The 19,773-nt window shown below is 42.4% G+C and overlaps 1 protein-coding gene across 2 annotated transcripts in view; it reads right to left on the bottom strand.

Annotated features, from left to right (window-relative positions):
* Window positions 1-19,773, bottom strand: part of PASD1 (PAS domain containing repressor 1) — a 118,621-nt gene that overhangs the window by 75,247 nt on the left and 23,601 nt on the right. Inside the window, exons 1-2 of one of the 2 annotated variants that reach the window (XM_089536346.1) lie at window positions 8,732-8,812; window positions 8,383-8,493 (exon numbers count right to left, since the gene is read on the bottom strand). The gene's annotated coding sequence lies outside the window, so the exon portion shown is untranslated. Of the gene's footprint in view, window positions 1-8,382; window positions 8,494-8,731; window positions 8,813-19,773 lie in introns of those variants that run through there. The other variant, XM_089536347.1, reaches the window with a different exon arrangement.

The following is a 19,773-nucleotide window of genomic DNA, read 5'->3' as shown; positions in this document are numbered from 1 at the left end:
AGCTGTTCTCTTTCTTCTAGCAAAAAGAGGAGGTGGTGCATGTTCTACATACACAATTCCTAAAAAACAAAAATGTTCCTCTGCAAGGAAAATATCATTACTTCACACCTATGTGCTCTTACATGCTCTTCAGGCCCTGCTCTTTGATCTTTTCTGTTAGGACAAGATGCGAGCTAAAAGATGAGTGAGTAACACATTCACTTCTCAGTTCCACAGAAACTCCCACAGGGACACAGCAAACCCAAACAGATAATATGCAAAGCACTTCTCCCTTCAAATAATGCAGAATAGAGGCTGCATCTACACTGCAGTAATAATGTAGTTTGACCCTGTTTTAGTTTGTCATAGGTCAATGCTATGGAATTCTGGCATTGTAGGATGGAGCCATGACCGTTAAAGCAATGTCAAACGGCATTTATTCTGCAGTGTGGCAACCTCTGAGATGGGTAATGTTTGGCCTTACAGATGTTCCTATCACCATTCCTATCACTATTCTCTAGGGGCTAAAGCTGATGGGAATTGCAATCCAAAAATATCCAGAAGGCAACATTTGTGCACCACATTCTATATTGTCCTGTGGAGGAAAACACTTTGGTACACCAATGGGAGGCACTGAAAGGCAAAGGAGAAGTAGAAGTCTGGGTTTTGCATTTCACAAAATCTGAAAGAAATAAGTGGAACACTTACATAAAACAACATAAATATATTACAGACAGGAACAGACTATTTTTCCTGTTCCTGAGCATACTGCTAACGGCTCCTTTGCCTTGCAGCTAATTGGGAGATTTCCTTGCAATGCAGATTCTTGTTTTAGGAGACAGTCTTTCTTCTCAAGTGACGAAAGGGTGAAATTTCCTCTCTTTGTCTGCTTTGATCCCATTAATGATTGCTTTCCTGCATCCTACTATGCAGTCTGCATTTTAAAAACATTCATGCCAATGCAAAAACAAAAGAAAACCAAAATCCCCTGTATGGTGTAGTGGTTTGAGCACTGGACTATCACTCTGGAGAACAGGGTTCGAATCCCTGCTTAGCCACAAAACTCACTGGATGATTCTGGACAAGTCACACCCTCTCAGCCTCAGAGGCTGGCAATGGCAAACCCCCTCTGAAGAAACTTGCCAAGAAAACCCCATGATAGGGTTGCCTTAGGGTCACCATAAATTAGAAATGACTTGAAGGCAGAAAATAGCAAACAAATATTGTGGCCCAAACATGTTTGGGGGAAACGTGTGCTGTGTATTGCCAGCTAATACTGAGAGCCAATGTGATGTAGTGGCATTGCACTAAGATTCTGGGAGACAAGAATTCAAATCCCTGTTCAGCCATGGAAACCCAGTGGATTACATTGGGCAAATCACCCACTCTGAGCCTAAGAGAAAAGCAATAGGAATAAATCTTGCCCAGGAAACCCTATGACAGGGTTCCTATAAGTCAGAGCCAATCTGAAGGAACACAACAAGAACACAATCTTGTTTTGCAAGATGTCATTGAAGACTATGTACACATGTCAATTGGTTCAGAACATAGCAATAGGATCATTGGCTCACAAGCCTCCTACACCATCTTCTTCAATTCTGCAAGACACAACTCAAAGTACAGTTTGGAAATAGTTTTTTGGGGGAGATTCTTGGACTATAAACAGTACAAGATTTTTGATTCACTGCCTTGGAGCAATGAATCCACTGTGGGCTTTAAAGTGCATTTTAAATAACCTGTCCAAGGTGCAGAGCTATGATAGTGTAGTGGTTTGAACATTGTACTACAACTTTGGAGACCACCACTGGAATTCCCACTTGGCCATGGAAACCCACTGAGTAACATGAACAAGTCACATTCTCTCAGCCTCAGAGGAAGGCAAAAGCAAATCCCGTCTGAACAAATCTGGCCAAGAAAATCCTGTGATAGGTTTGTCTTTGGCTGGCCACAAGTTGAAAACAACTTGAAGGCACACAACAACCTCAACAACAATCTAAGGTGCAGAACCTATTCTGCAGACTGGATTCAGAACTTTGGACAGATCCTTTAAAAGTTAAGGCTAAACCCCAGAGCAAATTCACTGCCCCTCTGCACTACAACACCCCAAATCCTCCAACCAGCATGGCCACTGAATCAAGTGACTCAAAGCAATGGCTTATTTATTTGTTCAGTTTTGATATATTAAAGTTCTGCATCTACATCCACCAACTCCCAGTGAAAACCACCTGGATCTTCAGGACATCTTCAGAAGTCCTTTTTCAAATGCCTTTTCCTTCAAAAGTTAGGAGAGTGGAAACTCCAGAGGACCAGGGATTTTCTCTAGTGACAACCAGATGCTGGAACTCTCTTCCAGAGAAATCTGCCATGGCTGTGATGAATTTCAGTCACTGCATGAAAAGCTTGAACAAGCTTTTAACGAATAATAATATTTGCATTTTTATTGCTGCCTGTCCTGCTTGTAAAGCATCATACTGTGTTTTCACTGTTACTACTATATAGCTTTAATGTGGGAAGCAACCCTTGAAAATGTCTGAATTTAAAGGCATGACAGAAATGTTCTAAAATAATGGATACTGATGGAATAACGGAATTGATGAATGAGAACCACTCAGCTTCTTGTGTTGGACCAGTAAGCCTTTTTGTCCGAAGGAATAAACACAACAGTTTTTTTTTTTTCCTGAACTGGAAAAGAGTTGGCTCTTCTAACTCTTCTTGGACACTGATGGGACACAACAGATACAAAAGGGCAGACAGGCTGGTAAAAAGATTGTACAGGTTTGGGGGATTCGTGAATTTTAATAGGCATATTTGGAAGGCTGCCCTATTTGCTCCATAATACATACATAGAACACACCATTGGTCAACATGCTAGCCCACAGAAGAGATCAAGTAAAATACAATTCCAGTTCCAAAAAGGAACAGAAATTAGTGGCAAAAGGTCAGGCAGAGAATGGAGACAACCTGTAAGGGAGAAAACAGAATGTACTGGAATACAGTAATCTTTGAGTACAGTAATTGCAGGGCTGAATCCCTGACAGCTCTCACAAAAGGGATCAGGTAGTACACAATGGGAATGAACTGTTTTAGTTTGGAAAAAAAAAGCCTTAATCTGCTGTTCAACATTTGTAGGTGCTGCCAATTCTTTACTGCTATGATATTACTGAGGGCCCATACAGACAGGCTAAAATAAAGCTGCTTTGGGTCACTTTGGAGATATGCTTTTTAAATGATGCATGCATCCCAAGAGTCCAGAAACCGTGTCAAAGCCATGCTCCAGTTCTAAGGACCGGAACCTGGCTTTGGTGCAGCTTCCAGACTCTTAGGATGCATGCATCATTTAAACAGCATACCTCCAAAGTGACCCAAAGCAGCTTTATTTTGGCCTGTCTGTACGGGGCCTGAGTTTGTTTTTAAAAAAGTTTTATGATATATTTCTTGTTCACTTCTAAGGCATCTATTAGATGGAACACACTATGTTGTTGTTGTTATTCTAGTGTGCCTTCAAATCATTTCCGACTTACAGTGACCCTGAGGTGACTCTATCATGGGTTTTTCTTGGCAACATTCATTCATAGGTTTGCCACTGCCTTTCCCGGGGGCTGAGAGAGTGAGACTTGCCCAAGGTCGTCCAATGGGTTTTATGGCCAAGTTGGAAGTCAAACCCTGGTCTCTAGAGTCCTAGTCCAGCATTCAAACTGCTACACAAGTGTTTTAAATTAATAAAAAGTAATTTGAGTTCTAATCTCCTTTTTCATGAAGTACCAAGTAATAATGTCTACAGCTCTACTGTCTACAGTTAGGGCTAGACATGGGTGAACTGAACAGAAACTGAATCCAGATAGGACTGAAATATGATAATAGTGGTTAGGGTGTTGGAATAGGACTTGGGAGATCAGGGTTCAAGTCCCTACTGAACTATGAAACTCCATTTGGGTCAGTCACTCTGTCTCATCCTGATCTACCTGACTGAGCTGCTATGAGGAAAAAGTTATAGAGAATCCATACACACTGCCTTGAGCTCACCAGAGCTCACAGCAAAAATAACACTACAACAATGTTGTGACAGTGGTTAGCAGGCTTTATAAATGAGGAATGGTGTTAGGGATATGCTGATGGTTTCATGACCCTGGGAATCCTGCAGCTAGAATTGGAAGCCATGGCAGTAGCCAATTCCATCCCAAGCCATTTAGAGTCCCAGTTTTGGGGGCAAAGTCAGGGTATAAATGAAAGAAGGAGAAGAAGAGAAGGGAGAGATGATGATGGTGAGTAAAAGGAGGTTAATACGGATGTCTCTGCAAAATAGCTATAATGCACTTTAAGTGGGACTCGTCTTCCTTTTTAAGAGGTTGCAGTTTTTGAAGAACTTTTGACAGAAGATAGCTGCTGGTAACACATGACAAGTTCAACAAACTGCATATGCTAACAATAATTCCTAGCATTATTAAAAATATCCCTTTTCTACCTATAAGATACCTGAAATGTAGCAGACTGCAGATTTGAATGATATAGGATGCTTGTAACCCATGGGATGTACAGTCAGGCCTCTGTATCCATGGATTCCTTATCCACAGATTCAACCATCCACAGTTTGAATATATATATTTCCCCCCAAACAAGCCTTGATTTTCTCATTTTATACAAGGTCTGCTATTTTACTATGCCACTGTATTTAATGGCACTTGAGCACCCACTGACTTTGGTATCCATGAGAGGTCTTGGAACCAAACCCCAGCGGATACCGAGGGCCCACTGTATAAGAATAAGAATTTCCAAAGGCTACTGTATATACTCATGCACAAGTCTAGAAATTTTAATCAAAAAATTGACCCCAAAACCTTGAGCTGAGCTATCCACAGGTCAATGTAAGTATTGTGTGTTAACTCTTATATTTTTAAAAGGAAACTATCACCTGGTGAAAGGCAAGAATGTAACCTGTCCTGAAAGCACTGAGCCCCTCTACTCTTTCATCCATCCAGCCTTTAGTGTGATGACAAACAGTTGTGCAGTTATGTAAGTTCTTTGGTACCATTTTCCTAGGCTTCCTTTGTTACATGCCCCCAACTTTTACCCTCGACCTATACAAGGGTCATGTCAAAATCAATAATTTTTGGCCCCAAAACCTGCCCTCGACTTATACATGAGGTCGATTTATAGTCAAGTATATATGGTAAGTCAAAAGGGATCACGTTGTAGCCCCAGTTTGCAGAAAGTATGTATGAACACCCACAACTCTTCCTGGCCTCTTCATACTTTGGCTTCAACCTGGCTGCACTGCTCTGGTTGCCACTGGTTAACCTTCTCTGATGTCAAAGCAGGCAGTCTAAAACCAAGCAGATTTATGTTTGAGGGTCTATCTGCAAACATTAAAATCGGAACACAAAGGTCAAGAAGCAACTCGTTACATTTGGTCCCCTCAAGTTGCTTGTTATCTTTCATTTATTGTTTTCACCATTGTGGGCTCATTCAAATAGGGAATCTGCATTTTGCATGTGCCTGTGTGTATATTTTATTGTTTAATTCTGTTTTAGGGGAGGGAGGGAAGATATTGGGATTCTGTATGGAGTTTTAATATGTAAGCCGCCCCAATTATCTTTGAGAGAGAGGAGGAATACAAATAAAGAAAATATTTTTATTTATTTTATTTATGTTTATATGGGAAAATCTCACATACAATGATTCTGTTGTTTGCCTTCAAGTTGTTTCTGACTTGTGGCAACCCATGGGGCTTTCTTGGCAAGTTTTTTGGAGGGTGTCATTGCTATCCTCTGAGGCTGAGAGAGTGTGACTTACTCAAGGCCACCCACTGGGCTTACATGGCCAAGCAGGGATTTGAACCCTGGTCTCCAGAGTCATAGTCCAACACTCAAACCACTATACCACACTGTCCCAGATGACATAGCATCAAAAATAATAAACATTAATTTACCACCCCAAACATTCAAATTGCACCCTGTTTGAACAGATCAGCAGAGTGATTCCACAATATTCTAATGGAAATTAGTCGGTTTCTTACATGTGTCTGTGAAAAATGAAATGAATGCTGTTTACTACACTATGTAATGCTTTTTTATTAAATATTTTTTCCTTAGGAAGCATTTATATCAGCTTTGGTGTTAGGTTTTAAATTCTGTTTATTATTCCAAAACTACTACGCCGGCTTTTGTGGCATATACATTTTTGCCCAATGCAGCTTTCTCCCAAGAAACACAGTAGGAATTATTTCTGAATAAATACGAATAAAGTGGTACTATCAGTTAACAACAAAAAAGTGTATCCAAATTAATTGTCCAGCAGATTTTTAATTGTTTATTATTTTACTAGAAACGTTTACAACAAGTGCGCATGGCAAGGCACCCATCATCCTCTGCAGGGAAAGGAGAGGCATCTACAAGTCAATGAGAGCTACCTTGTTGGGTTTTTTTAGGAGACAAAACAGCTTCTGACAGTGCAGTGTCTGAACAAATGGAACATCTTGTCTCATTAATTAGATCAACGCTGCTTTCACTGGGCAAGGCAAAATATAATCCACGTAATAAAGAACTCTTCCCTCTTAGGAGACACCCATTCCACCCCTTTGAAGCACATCTGGAGATGCCAATGTCTGGTTTGAAACACATCTTTGTGGTGCAGATTTTTAGTAATAACCCCCCAAATGCCAACTCTTTCACAAAATAGGAAGGTGTTATTTTTGTTCACTTTTTATTTAAGGCTGTTATTTAGTCCCCAGTCCACCTGTTCTGGAGCAGAAGCGTCACTGAAGTTGGTGGCACTCTTCCCAAGTATGTTTTGAAGATGATGCCAACTAATAATCATGCCACCTTCAGATTTTCCCCTCTTCTCTCCTCCTCCTCCTCCTCCTCTAATTTACTTCAGGACTGCTCCTCTAAATCTGCTTATGGTGGATCTGACTTTGAAGCCTGCAAAACTGGATATCTGGTGCCTCTGCTTTAAAATTCAGAATGGTGGAATTTTACAAAGACCAAGTGTTCTATAAGACGGTGATGACGACATGCTCTGAGTCACCTGGGCACAGCTGAGTTGTCTGAAGCGCATACAAAAAGCCACCCAGAAAAGCAAAGGACTTGTAATTTTGGGCCGACAGATAACCAGATATTTACCAAGTCCGGCAGCCAAGTCCACAAGGTCTCCCCTGGGCTGAAACTTAACTTAGAACTGAAAGAGCTTTCTCTAACTCCCTGTTTGTCAACAGTTTGCACAGACAGACTGGGAGGAGTAACTTTTTAACCTAGTTTCTAACTTCTATATATGGGAATATGGATGACGTTTCCCCCAGTCTCTGTTGGAATAATCTGAGGCAACAGATTGCTAGAATGAAAGAGATGAAAACCGGGCAGTTCTGTTGTGTCTACAGTCCTAAAACTAAAGTAAGTCACTCCCTTTTACAGCGAATAAGGCACCTCTTTCTAACATGGTATCTGCAAGAGAACCAGTGTGGTATAATGGTTTGAACATCAAACTAGGACTCTGGAGACCAGGGTTCAAATGTTGGCTTGGCCATGGAAACCCACTGTATGATATTGGGCAAGTCACATACTCTCAGCCTCAGAGGATGGCCGTGGCAAACCCCCTCTGAAGAACCTTGCCAAGAAAACCCCATATAGGTTCACCACCTTTGGGTTGCCATAAACTGGAAATGAAGACACACAACACATCTACCCAAAGACTTCCTTGTGACACTTAACGCTTTGTAGTTCCAATTCCAGCACTTCCAGTTCCAATAACGCTTTGTAATTTCCAGTTATGCACAGCCTTTCGAATTAACTAATGCCATTTGCAGATCAAAATGTATTCCAACACAATAATCTTGACACTTCCTTTATGGGTTTCCATGGCTATTCTGACTTGATGCCCAAGTTACAGCAACACACCGACAACTCAAGACCTCTCCAATCTGTTCAGGTGTAACACTCACCTAGCCTTCCTTTCCAACTGATCTTTATTTGTTCCTGGATTTATACATATAATTGGAGCTTGAAATACTTTGGGGGGAAATTTTAAAGAGGTCCATCCCCAAACTGGACCCTGATTTGGGCGATAAGAAGGTCTATTCCTGGGAAGGGCAAACACATCCTTTTCCTTGCGTTATTAATTGCTTGCTTGCAGGGACATAATAAAGACATCTTTATTCAAGGAAGAGCAAGAGCAAAGAAAAGGAGGCAGCAAATCAACCTTTTCAACTGAGGAGGTGAGGAAAACCTAAGCAACTTTCATGCCAGGGATAAAAAGGGGAGGAAAAGTTGTTTGCTTCCCCTGGAGCAGCATCTCTCTTTGGCTGTGCCAGGATTGCCTTCTCCAAGATTTTTCAGAGATGGATCGGATTAAAATCAATCAATCGATCAATAATATAAAGTCCCAACAAAGTGTCCAGTTTGGAAAACTTACCTGGTTTTCCTTTTGAGGAGATGAGTGACCAGAAAAAGGAGAAGGAGAAGTAGGAGTCCTCAGTTCCTTGCCAGCTTCCTGGAGAATGAACCCATCTCATCTTTTGCGTCTCTTCGTGGCAAGCAAGCAAATATAATAATAATAATAATAATAATAATAATAATAATATTGTTTTTAATTTTTTAAATATATATATATATATTCAAATGAATGGATTAAGAGAAACTAAGGAGGGCAGGAGGAAATAAGGAGGGATAGAGGGGAGGAAAAAAAAGAGTATTGGTTAAAGAAAGAAGGAGGAAGGGAGGGAAAAAAAGACAGGAGCTTTTGGCTGACTTGGGAAACTCACATCCACAGCGCAATGCAATCTGCCCTGACTGGTTGTGTAACTCTCCAATAAACACACACAAACACACACACACACTCACACTGGGTTGGCCCGTCCTCCCTTGGCATCATCATCGCCCAGGCGCGCTCCCGGCTCTCCTCCTGGGTCAGTGGGGCCCGGGCACGCGCCTCAGTGCGCGCTCACGAGGAAGAAGCAGCAGCAGCAGCATCCTCTCCATTGCAGCTGAAGGGAGGAGGAGGAGGGGGCACGAGGACGCGTAAGCGCGTGCACGAGCATCCCTGGCAGACACACACTGCAGAAATGATCCACTTTGAGACTGCTTTAACAGTCCCAAACACTACAGATCCCAACATTCCCTAACACTGAGCCAAGGCAGTTAAAGCAGTCTCAAAGTGGATCATTTCTGCAGTGTGTTTTGGACCCCAGTCTACCCCCCACACACACACACACAATCCAAGACCAGGGCTGCATCCGCACTGCAGAAATAACCCACTTTGGCACCCCACTTTTTTATCTGCCAGGGCTCAATGCTAGGGAATTTGGGGAATTGTAGTTTTGTGTGTGTGTAAGTGTAACACCAGAGCTATGTCTCACCGAAACTTGCATTAAAGTGGTCTCAAACTGGACTATTTCTGCAGTGTGTTTTGGACACTAAGGAGCATGAATTTGCATTTATTATGAGAGTAATTTTAGTTTTTCTTTGGTCCCACCTTGTGACCTGCTGCATGTTTTTTTCCCATCTGGAATGTCCTCCATTTTGTGGTCCCTTGTCCTCCTTGGACGTGAGGACACTCGGTCGCCCTTACATTTTGCTGGGGTCACAGCAAACTACAACTCCCCAGGACTTTGCAGTGCATCTGCACTCCAGAAATAACCCACTTTGACACTGCTTTGAACTGCCAAGGTTCAATGCCTGGGAGTTCTGGGAATTGTAGCATGGTTTTGTAATAGAGAAAGTGGAATGTCTCCCCGAATGACAAGAACCTGGCAGTTAAAGCGGTGTCAAACTGCATTAATTCTGTAGAAATAACCCACCGTTTAGGGCTGGGAGTTGTAGTTTGCTGTGGCCCCAAGAAGGCGAAATGCAAGGGGGGGACTGGGTGTCCTCAAGGCCAAGGAGGACAAGGCATTGCAATAATGGAGGACACTGCTGGAAAATGGACCAAATGCAAGCTACGAACACTCTCCTAAATGTAAATTCATGCTTCTTATAGGATGCATCTGCATTGCAGAATATAACCCACATTGATACCCCTTTTAACCGCCAGGGTTTAATGGTCTCAAATCCTGGGAGTTGTAGTTTACTGTGGCCCCAAGTATAGAAAGAGAAAGCGAAATGCAAGGATGGATTGGGTGTCCTGACTGCCAAGGAGGACAAGGCACCGCAAAATGGAGGACATTCCAGAGGGGGAATGGAGAACATGGACCAAAAGAAAAGCTCAAGGCACTCATTTAACAGCTGTAACTGTTTGGGATGTTTATGGTACTGTCAATGCTTTTCGCTTAAACATGTTTATGTTTGTTTTTTTAATCTGTGAGCCGCCTTGGGTCCTTTCTGGGAGAAAGGCGGCACAAGTAAATAATAAACAAGTCAAGCCAAGCTCCAAATGGAGGAGGTTTTAGGAATTCCTGCTGGAGAGAAAGGCTGGAAATGGAGGACAGGTCCTGGAAAGGAAGGCCATGTCTGATCAATGGAGGAAGACCTTTTGGGACACTGCTCCTGGGGAGAAAGGCTGGAATAAAGGGAGGCGAGGTCCTGGGGATGAGGAGGATCAAGGCTGGTCCCCTCCACACAGGGCCCTCCTCCTCCTCTTCCTCCTCAGAGAAGGCTTGAGTTGGTTTGGCTTTTTCCTCGCTCCCGAGGCTGGCTCCGAAAGTAGGTCAAGCTCAGAAGGGCGGGAGCGCGCGCTGAAGGGCCGCCTCTCTGGCTTTGGAGGGAAAAAGCTCCCTCAAAAAGGGGGGAAAGGAGCCCAAATTGGCTGATATGGAGCCAGAAGCTGAGCAGCTTTGCCCACCTTTTTCTCCCCCCAAAAGCCCCACTTTCTGTCTGGGGACAAAACTTAAATTGTTGTGTGCCTTCAAGTGCTTTTGGACTTAGGCTGACCCTCAGTGGTGCTTTTTTTCCCTCAGCAAGTTTCTCCAGAGGGTTTGTTGTTGTTTGTTTTGCCATGGCCATCCTCTGAGGCCGAAAGAGTGTGACTTGGCCGAGGCCACCGCCCAATAGGTTGGCACGGCCGAGCCAAGATTCGAACCCTGGCCTCCAGAGTTTGTAGCCCAACACTCACAACCACAGTTGCTCTTGCGACTCTGGAGACCAGGGTTCAAATCCCCACTCAGGCAAAAAAAGAAACAACAACCCAAACTTGGGCAATGTGAAGTCAACGGCTTTCATGGCTGGCATCCTTGGGTTTTTTGGGTGGGTTTTTCAGGCCGTGTGGCCATGAAAGATGCCATCCACAGATGAAGATGGCAGCCACCGATGCTGGCAAAACGTCAGGGACAAACTCTTCTAGAACATGGCCACATGGCCCCAAAAACCCACCAAAAACTATAAAATTTGGACAACTCTCTTTATTCCAGAGTCATCATAGTCCAACGCTTTGTTTGCCATGGGGCCAAGAGAGTGTGACTTGCCCAAGTTTATTGTTGTTGTTTTGCTTGAGTTCATGCACACCATTTTTAAGTTTGTCCTACCTGAACGTAGGACATTTTCTTTGGAGTTTATCACACGGGAGGAATTTCTCTTAATTTCAAATGAAAAGAAAGTGGGGCCAGAACGCATTCACGTGAATATGCGAGTTCAGTGAATTTACGTGAATTCGAATTGCGTTCAAACTGACTCCCCATTGCCCGAAAATAGCTTGCCATTGCCCAAAATTGTGTGTGGAAGCCTATCACGCAATAACGTGAGACCCCATGATTGCGTTCGGACTGACTTCCCATTGCCTGAAATTGTGTGTGGTAGTCTATCACGCAATAACGTTAAACCCCATGATTGCGTTCAGATTGCCATTGGATTATACTTCCAATTTCCTTGATCTGACAAACTCCTTTCTGTGTGGCCAAGGGCTGCACATTGCACAATCTCATATCCCCGGTGAAGAGTAACATCCCTTCTAAGCATGTGCAAAGTGTTTTCCTTTCTACAGTGGGCCCTTCGTATCCGCTGGGATTTGGTTCCATAAAGCCCAGTGGATATCCAAATCCATGGATGCTCAAGTCCTATTAAATACAATGGCATAGTAAAGCAGCGTCCCTTATATAAAATGACAAAACCAAGGTTGGCTTTTTGGAATTTACATTTTTATATCTTTTCAAAATATTTGAATCCAAGGTTAAAAAACTCCACAGATATGGAGGGCTGACCATGGCTCTTTTGCAAACTCTTTAAAGAACATGGAAAGCAACCAGCTTATAAAAGTTTAAGCATATACTATTTAGCAATAGCAACATGGGCAAACAATAATGAAAAATGGGTAAATAAGTCCATAGAGATACATTCCATATATTTCTGACACTCTTATTCTCTAAAAAGAAAGTACTTTTCATTAACATTTGGCCTTTGTATGCCAGCAAGTGCTAAATTATAGTTACATTCATACAAATACATCTCTGTTTCACCAAAACAAATGTTTCCTGGCTTTGAATTTTTCCTGTTTCACTTCTAGTGCTTTGCTGCTGTTATCCTTTCGGACGCAACCATGTGGCATATTTTAACTTTCACTGCTATATTAAAAAGCAGGAAAGATTTTAAAAAGACGGTTCCTCTCTATGGTAACCAATGGCTGTGTATCTTCAAGTCAGTTCAGATTTATGGCCACCCTAAGGCGAATCTATCATGCAGTTTTCTGGGGCTGAGACTGTGTGATTCAGCCAATGCAAATCCTCAGACACTACTAGAGCTGTCATAATATCAAAGGTCATATCTAGAACAGTGAAAATATTTCTTCTTCTTCTCTTGTTTAAAACAATTATATAACCTGTTCAGAGGAAGCAAACCAGTCTAACTACCATAAAGAAACTATGAACGTAACTGTTATGATTTGTAATTGGTTGACTGACCGAAGCCAAAGGGTGCTCAACAATGGCTCCTTTTCATCCTAGAGAGAAGTGACCAGTGGGGTCCCACAGGGCTCTGTCCTGGGCCCAGTGCTATTCAACATCTTTATCAATGACTTGGATAACAGAATTGGGAGCATACTTATCAAATTTGCAGATGACACCAAATTAGGAGGAGTAGCTAATACTCCAGAGGACAGGATCAAGATTCAAAATGACGTGAATAGACTAAAAAGCTGGGCCAAAGCTAACAAAATGAACTTCAACAGGGAGAAATGTAAGGTACTGCACTTAGGTCAGAAAAATGAAATGCACAGATATAGGATGAGGGACACCTGGCTGAATGAAACTATGTGTGAAAGGGATCTAGACGTCCAAGTAGACCACAAGTTGAATATGAGTCAACAGTGCAATGCGGCAGCTAAAAAGGCCAATGCAATTTTAGGCTGCATCAATAAAAGTATAGTATCTAGATCAAGGGAAGTAATAGTGCCATTCTATTCTGCCTTGGTCAGGCCCCACCTGGAATATTGTGTCCAGTTCTGGGCACCACAATTTAAAAAGGATGTTGAAAAACTGGAACGTGTCCAAAGGAGGGCGACTAAAATGGTGAAGGGTCTGGAAACCATGCCCTACAAGGAACGACTCAGGGAGCTGGGGATGTTTAGCCTAGAGAAGAGAAGGTTAAGAGGCGATATGATAGCCCTGTTTAAATATTTGAAGGGATGTCATATTGAGGAGGGAGCAAGCTTGTTTTCTGCTGCTCCAGAGAACAGGACTCGGAGCAATGGATGCAAACTACAGAAAAGAGATTCCACCTCAACATTAGGAGGAACTTCCTGGCAGTAAGGGCTGTTCGACAGTGGAACAAACTCCCTCGGAGTGTAGTGGAGTTTCCTTCCTTGGAGGTCTTTAAGCAGAGGCTGGATGGCCATCTGTCAGGAATGCTTTGATTGGGATTTCCTGCATGGCAGGGGGTTGGACTGGATGGCCCTTGTGGTCTCTTTCAAGTCTATGATTCTATGATTCTTTGAAAGTAATAATTCAAAATGAAGGAGTTCTGTTTCAATAACATTTTGACATCCAGTCCAGTTGAAGCAAATCACTTGTAGAATTCGCCAGGATATAAGCGAACATGTTTCACTAATACTCCTATAATACTCCTGTACATGTTTCACCAATGCTCCTATAACCCAAGAATTAACATTGAATGACTTCTGAGTAGATGCATATACAATTACACACTCCAGCAATCTACATCTTTGGACACATATTGAAAAACCTGTCTGTTTTTGCTAGCCTACCCTAATTGGTCCAAACTACTACTTATTTTATGGCCAGTGTAAATATGATATTTTAATTTTGTGTACATTGTCTGTTTTATTGTTGTGCGCCACTCAGAAAACACCTCCTCTAAGAGCACTGAGAATATTTATTTGCAAATAAATAAAAAGATTCCTGTTTGGGGCTGCAGTCCTAAACACACTTACTGCAGAGTAAACATACATGTTGGAAGCTATTAACCCCCGCTGCTCTTCCAACTGAAAAGTTGGGACCTGAAAAGAAATAATTGTATTGTGTTATTGAATAATCCACTCAGATAAACCTAAGTGGTTTCTGGCGTGAAAATGAACACAGTACAGTGTCCTTTCTAGCTGGTGATGTTTGGGCACCCTTTTGCCGGAGCTGAAGCCGCACATCAGTTTTCATATAATCTCCCAGCTTTCTCAGCAAGACATTCTGCACAGATTCCACCCTTGAAACAAGCTGTTTGAGGTGATTAGTCATACAGTATTGTGAATCACTAACTTAACATTTTCTCCTTCGTTCTTCATAGAGCCTTTATTTATTCCTTTCCCCATCAGCTCCTGTCATGCCCCCCCCCCTGCATAGCTTCTTCCTTACATCTTTCTGCTTTGTAATAACTATGCATAACTTAGCGTTTGCTGTTTAAAGAGCATCCCCTCCACCCCAGAAACAGATGAGGCGCTAGCTGGTAACGTTTGGATGAAACTGAAGCCGTGCATCAGTTCACATAACCTCTCGGCTTTTTCAGTAAGACATTCTACGCAGATTCCACCTTTGAAACAAGCTGTTTGCAGGTATCGCTGGATTCACCTCAAGTACCAAGACAGGAGGGGAAAAACTGTCATCCTGTCCTTTTAAAAAAAGTAATGGCAGACAATGCAAAACCCCACATACATCATAAAATCTACATACTGAAATAAGGAATACATTGATGGATTGACTGATTGGCAATATATTCCCTTGGTTAAAGATTAACCGCTGAAAACACATTCAGCATAGTCACTAAGATGTTGCATTCATCACATAGTTAGCAACAACCGGCCTGTCCTAGTTGTACATGCAGCTGGAATCTGCAGAGGCTGTGTAGGTATCAGAGATAAAGGAATTGCATGCAGAAGGTCACTCAACCCATGACATAACTAGTCTAAAGGGAGTGCTTCTCTCCTGGCCAAGACGGAGCAACAGTACAGTTCCTTATAAAATAGCTATATGGCATGCATATTGTTATTGTTGTTAGCTGCCTCAACCTTGACTCATGACTACCCTCTGGATGAGATATCTCCAAGGTTGCCTGTCCTCAACTGCCCTGCTCAGGTTATGTAGGTTTAGGTCCATGACCTACCTGATCAAGTCTAACCATCTGGTGTATAGTCTTCCTCTATTTCTACTGTCCTCCAACTTTCCCAGCATCATTGTCTTTTCTAATGATTCATGCTTTCTCGTGATGTGATGTGGCCAAAATACGACAATCTCAGTTTAGTGATCCTGTCTTCCAGGGAACATTCGGGCTTGATCTGTTCTAAGATGCATTTGTTTGTCTTCTTGGCCATCTACAGTACCTTCAGCACTTTTCTCCAGCACCACATCTCAAATGAGTCGATTTTCCTTCTATAGTATTGGCTTTCTTCACTGTCCAACATGCATATATGGGGCACATATTCATAGCCTACTGTCTATACTCGCAGTTTACCTAACACAAATGGAAAGGACCAGGGTAGTGAGAGAGGGTCTCTTTTTTGAAGTTGTCATTACAAAACAAACAAAAACAACCCCATTCCAAAGTTCTAGAATTAGTAGCAAGTACCTTGATTTTATCAGTACAAATGAAAGCATTTCTCAGTAAAGCCTTTCATAATGGTTTCCAGTATTCAAGAACGTGCACCTATTTCAGGGAATCCATAACTGAACCTCAGAAGATTCTATCTGGAAATGATTTGTCAGCCGAACTCCATGGCAGCCAGCTGAAACTGACTATGCCATTGCTGTGGAAGCAAAATAGCAGAGTCTTGATATTATGTAATATGCAGACCCTCAAGTGTGCTTTTATACAGCTGTCTTTTTCTTCCCTCATCCCTTTTTCCCTCTCTTGTTTTGTGCTTGCAATTTGTAGTAACTGAAAATGGCCAGAATCCAGCACTGTATAGTGGGCCTTCCACCTTCACTGGGGTTAGCCCATGAAAGTGGGAAAAAACCACTATTCCTAGAGAGATCATATGAACAATTCCAAAATATTTTAATGTCACTCTGCTGGGGGAAGCAGTGGAAAGGAAAACTACTTTGGACTGTATAACCCTGCACAAACCCTGCATATAGCATTCCCATGTGATCCGAAGTGGTGTTGAAAGCCCTTTATGAATGAAGTAGAATTCTCTTCCGTCATCAGATGGCATTTCCTTTCTCATGTCAGCAAGGTACTGTTTTCATATGAATTAGCAGATTCACACCAAAACCCTTGCCATGATTGGCGTACTTTGAGCTGTGCAAGCAAGAAGGCTTTATATATATATATATATATATATATATATATATATATATATGATATAGGCTTTGTGTATATTGAATATTCCTTTTGTTTCTAACCTAGGAGGGAATTTCTGAGAAAGTTTTATATTCACCTCTCCACCTAAACAGGAATTTCAAGATCAACAATACTGGTCAGAGCTCATTCAGGCAGGGCTGAGGTTGGAATAAGATCATGCTTAATTTTCATGGTTGTTATTATTATGTGTTCCTGTAACCAGTTTGCAGATACACATACAAAACCAAGGTAAATGGACTTGGGGTTTCTTTTATTTTACCATTAAAAAAACGATTTGCTTCTGTTTTGTTTTGTCCTTGCTAATGTATCTAGCCTAAATAAAAACTATCTGCCCGTATCCTCCTGGGTGCTACCATCTACTACAGGAATTTACTCCACCCTTTGCCACAAATGGCACGATGGAGCAAGCAGGAAGCTCCTGGCAAAGCCTGAAACCTTAAGCACTGAGCAAAGTGCTTCCTTGGATACTCTCCAGGCAACGTAAGTGGGTCACCAAGTACAAATGGAACTGAAGGTACTTCCCCCCACCCACAAGTGGCACTTAAAATGGGTTTCAGATCTTCCCTGTCAGAGAACATTTTTTAAAAAAAATACATAAACTAGAATGTAGATTTGATATTTTTTTTAAAAAAAACATCTTCCTCTTTCTATTCTCTGTAATTAGCATTTCCAAGAGAATAACCTTAAATGTTGACAAACAGAATGATTTATACATTGTTCCTAATTCTTATTCAAAACACCAATAACAGGCCTTTCTCCTCTTAAGAAGCATCCAGGACATTTGAAAGGAGTACCTAAAAACAACAGCAGCAGCAACAGCTGGGTGACAGAAGCAGAGGCTGCTGCCACACTGCAGAATTAATGCAGTTTGACATTGCTTTAACTGCCATGGCTCAATGCTCTGGAATCCTGGGGTTTCTAGTTTGTCGCGGCACCAAAGCTCTCTGACAGGGAAGGCAAAATATCACAAAATCTCTGTCCCCAGAGAGGCCAGGTTGGCCCTATCCTTGCTCTCTGCCAGATGGCAGGTTGCATTTTACAGGACTGCTGCAGACCACCACTTTGGGTACCACTGGTCTAAACATCATGACATCCTTACATCCGGCTGCCACTTCATTGGTACCAGAAATGAAAATAAGGGCTTTGCATCAAGATTTTGTTGTTGTTGTTGTTGTTGTTGTGTGCCTTCAAGTCATTTCCCACTTCTGGCAACCTTAAGGTGAACCTATCATGAGGTTTTCCAGGGCTGAGAGTATGTGACTCATCCAAGGTCACCCAGTGGGTTTCAATGGTGAGTTTGGATTCGAACCCTGAACTCCAGAGTCCTAGTTCTACACTCAAAACACTGCACCACGCTGGCTCTGCAGCAACATAGCAAGGAAATATTGATTTATTAGCAAAGATAGGTAAAAAAGGATGCTAGGAGCACATTCTCTGGAGGGCCAGGGCCCCCAGCATCGCTCTCCTGCCAGGTCTAGTTCTGTTGTTGCTATGGGAAGTATGAATACTTACCATGACAACTGTGTTTTTTCTGTAGAGGCTGAGCTATGTCAAACAGGTTGCCCTTTCACAGTTACATCTACATTGACAGTAGAGTGCAGCACCCTTTGTCAGTTGCACTCATGTTCTGCAGACCATTGTTTTGCGCTTGCTAGTTTGAATGTCAGGATTTACAATGCAACTCGGACCAGATTGATTGAGGCATGCGTTCATTTGCTTTGCATTCTTAAAGTGATTGGAGATATCAGGACATTGTTATCCCACAATCGCAATTGGGTCGAACAGGTTTTGCACGGTTCTGCAGTACTTCAAAACTTGCGGAACCTGTTAGATCAGAAAGAACAGGATCAAAATGGGACAGAGGAGTGTGTGTCTGTATTACGGGTAACACTCTCTTAAGGGATTAGAAACCACAGATCACGGGTCCATCTCTGGCTATTTGGTGTGATGGCCAGGTTCAGAAGCAGTATCTGTCTTTATTTTTCTGCTAAAAAGGAATGGGGAGGACCTTTTGTGCATCCGCCTTACTGATTTGGTGGATTTCAGTGGCTTCCCTGTGCATTCTGACCTGACCTGAAGTTTGGCTACCAATCCTGAAAAACACCAAAATCAAGACTCAGCACATGTAAATGAACATCAGCCAGGGTCAGGGGTTCTCCAGCAGACAATGGATCACTAATTAAATAGACACAAATCCTCCTTGCATACCCTCCCATCCTGAGGCCTTACCATTCAACAAAGGACCATCACACAGATTAACATGTAAATCACTTCCTCATAACCAAGGGTCACACACTATGTATACCCCACACACCTCCATGCCAGCATTCCCTGAAGATGCCAGCCACAAATGCTGGTGAAACGTCAGGAATAAACTCTTCCAGAACATGGCCACATTGTCCAAATACCCACAAAAAACTATGGATGCCAGCCGTGAAAGCCTTCAACTTCACACTCCTCTGAAATCTTGTGTAGAAAACCCCATGATAGGTTCACCTTGAAGTTACCATAAATAGGAAAAGACTTGAAGGCCACCACAACAACAACAATTGGCAAAACAACCTCTGAGCATTTTTTGCCTTAGAAAACCATATGGAATCTGTGGGGTTGCCATAAATCGACATGTGACTTGAAGGCACATACATACACACATGTCTGTATGTAGGCTTAGAAAATCCAGGAATCATGAGTATACCATGGGCTCACTTTTGGATGGCCAAGTAGCAACCAGTTAGGGGCATGTGAAGTAGCAGGAAAGAAGAGATTACTTCTAAGTGGGAGAGAAGATCCTTTCTCCGTTGCTGCACTCAGCCCATGCTCTTGGGATGGATCAGTGAGATTGCAAGGCAGAGGGTGTGTGCCTCCCAGGTACTGCTGTATCCTGGCAGACAGTTGTAATTTTCGGTGTCCCACCCAGTCAGGTTGTCAGTACAGGACTCAGGGCTGCTTCAGTCCCTGTCTGCTTCTTCTTGCCAAACCACCGCAACTCCCTAATCTGCTGGAACAAGGAGCTTAGTCATGATAAGCAGGTCTGCTGCCTGTCTCCAGCAAATCAGTACAATGTAAGGGACAGGAAAATCTCAAAAGGAGCTGAACTGACGTTGTTATGGATCCTCACCCTTTTGTTTTAACATCA

This window comes from Sceloporus occidentalis, unplaced genomic scaffold (genome assembly GCF_023333645.1).
Source record: "Sceloporus occidentalis isolate IW3139 unplaced genomic scaffold, rSceOcc1.0.p SCAF_8, whole genome shotgun sequence".
In the NCBI taxonomy this organism is placed as follows: Eukaryota; Metazoa; Chordata; class Lepidosauria; order Squamata; family Phrynosomatidae; genus Sceloporus; species Sceloporus occidentalis.
The sequence above is the reverse complement of the archived record's forward strand: the minus strand, read 5'-3'. Positions and strand labels throughout refer to the sequence as shown.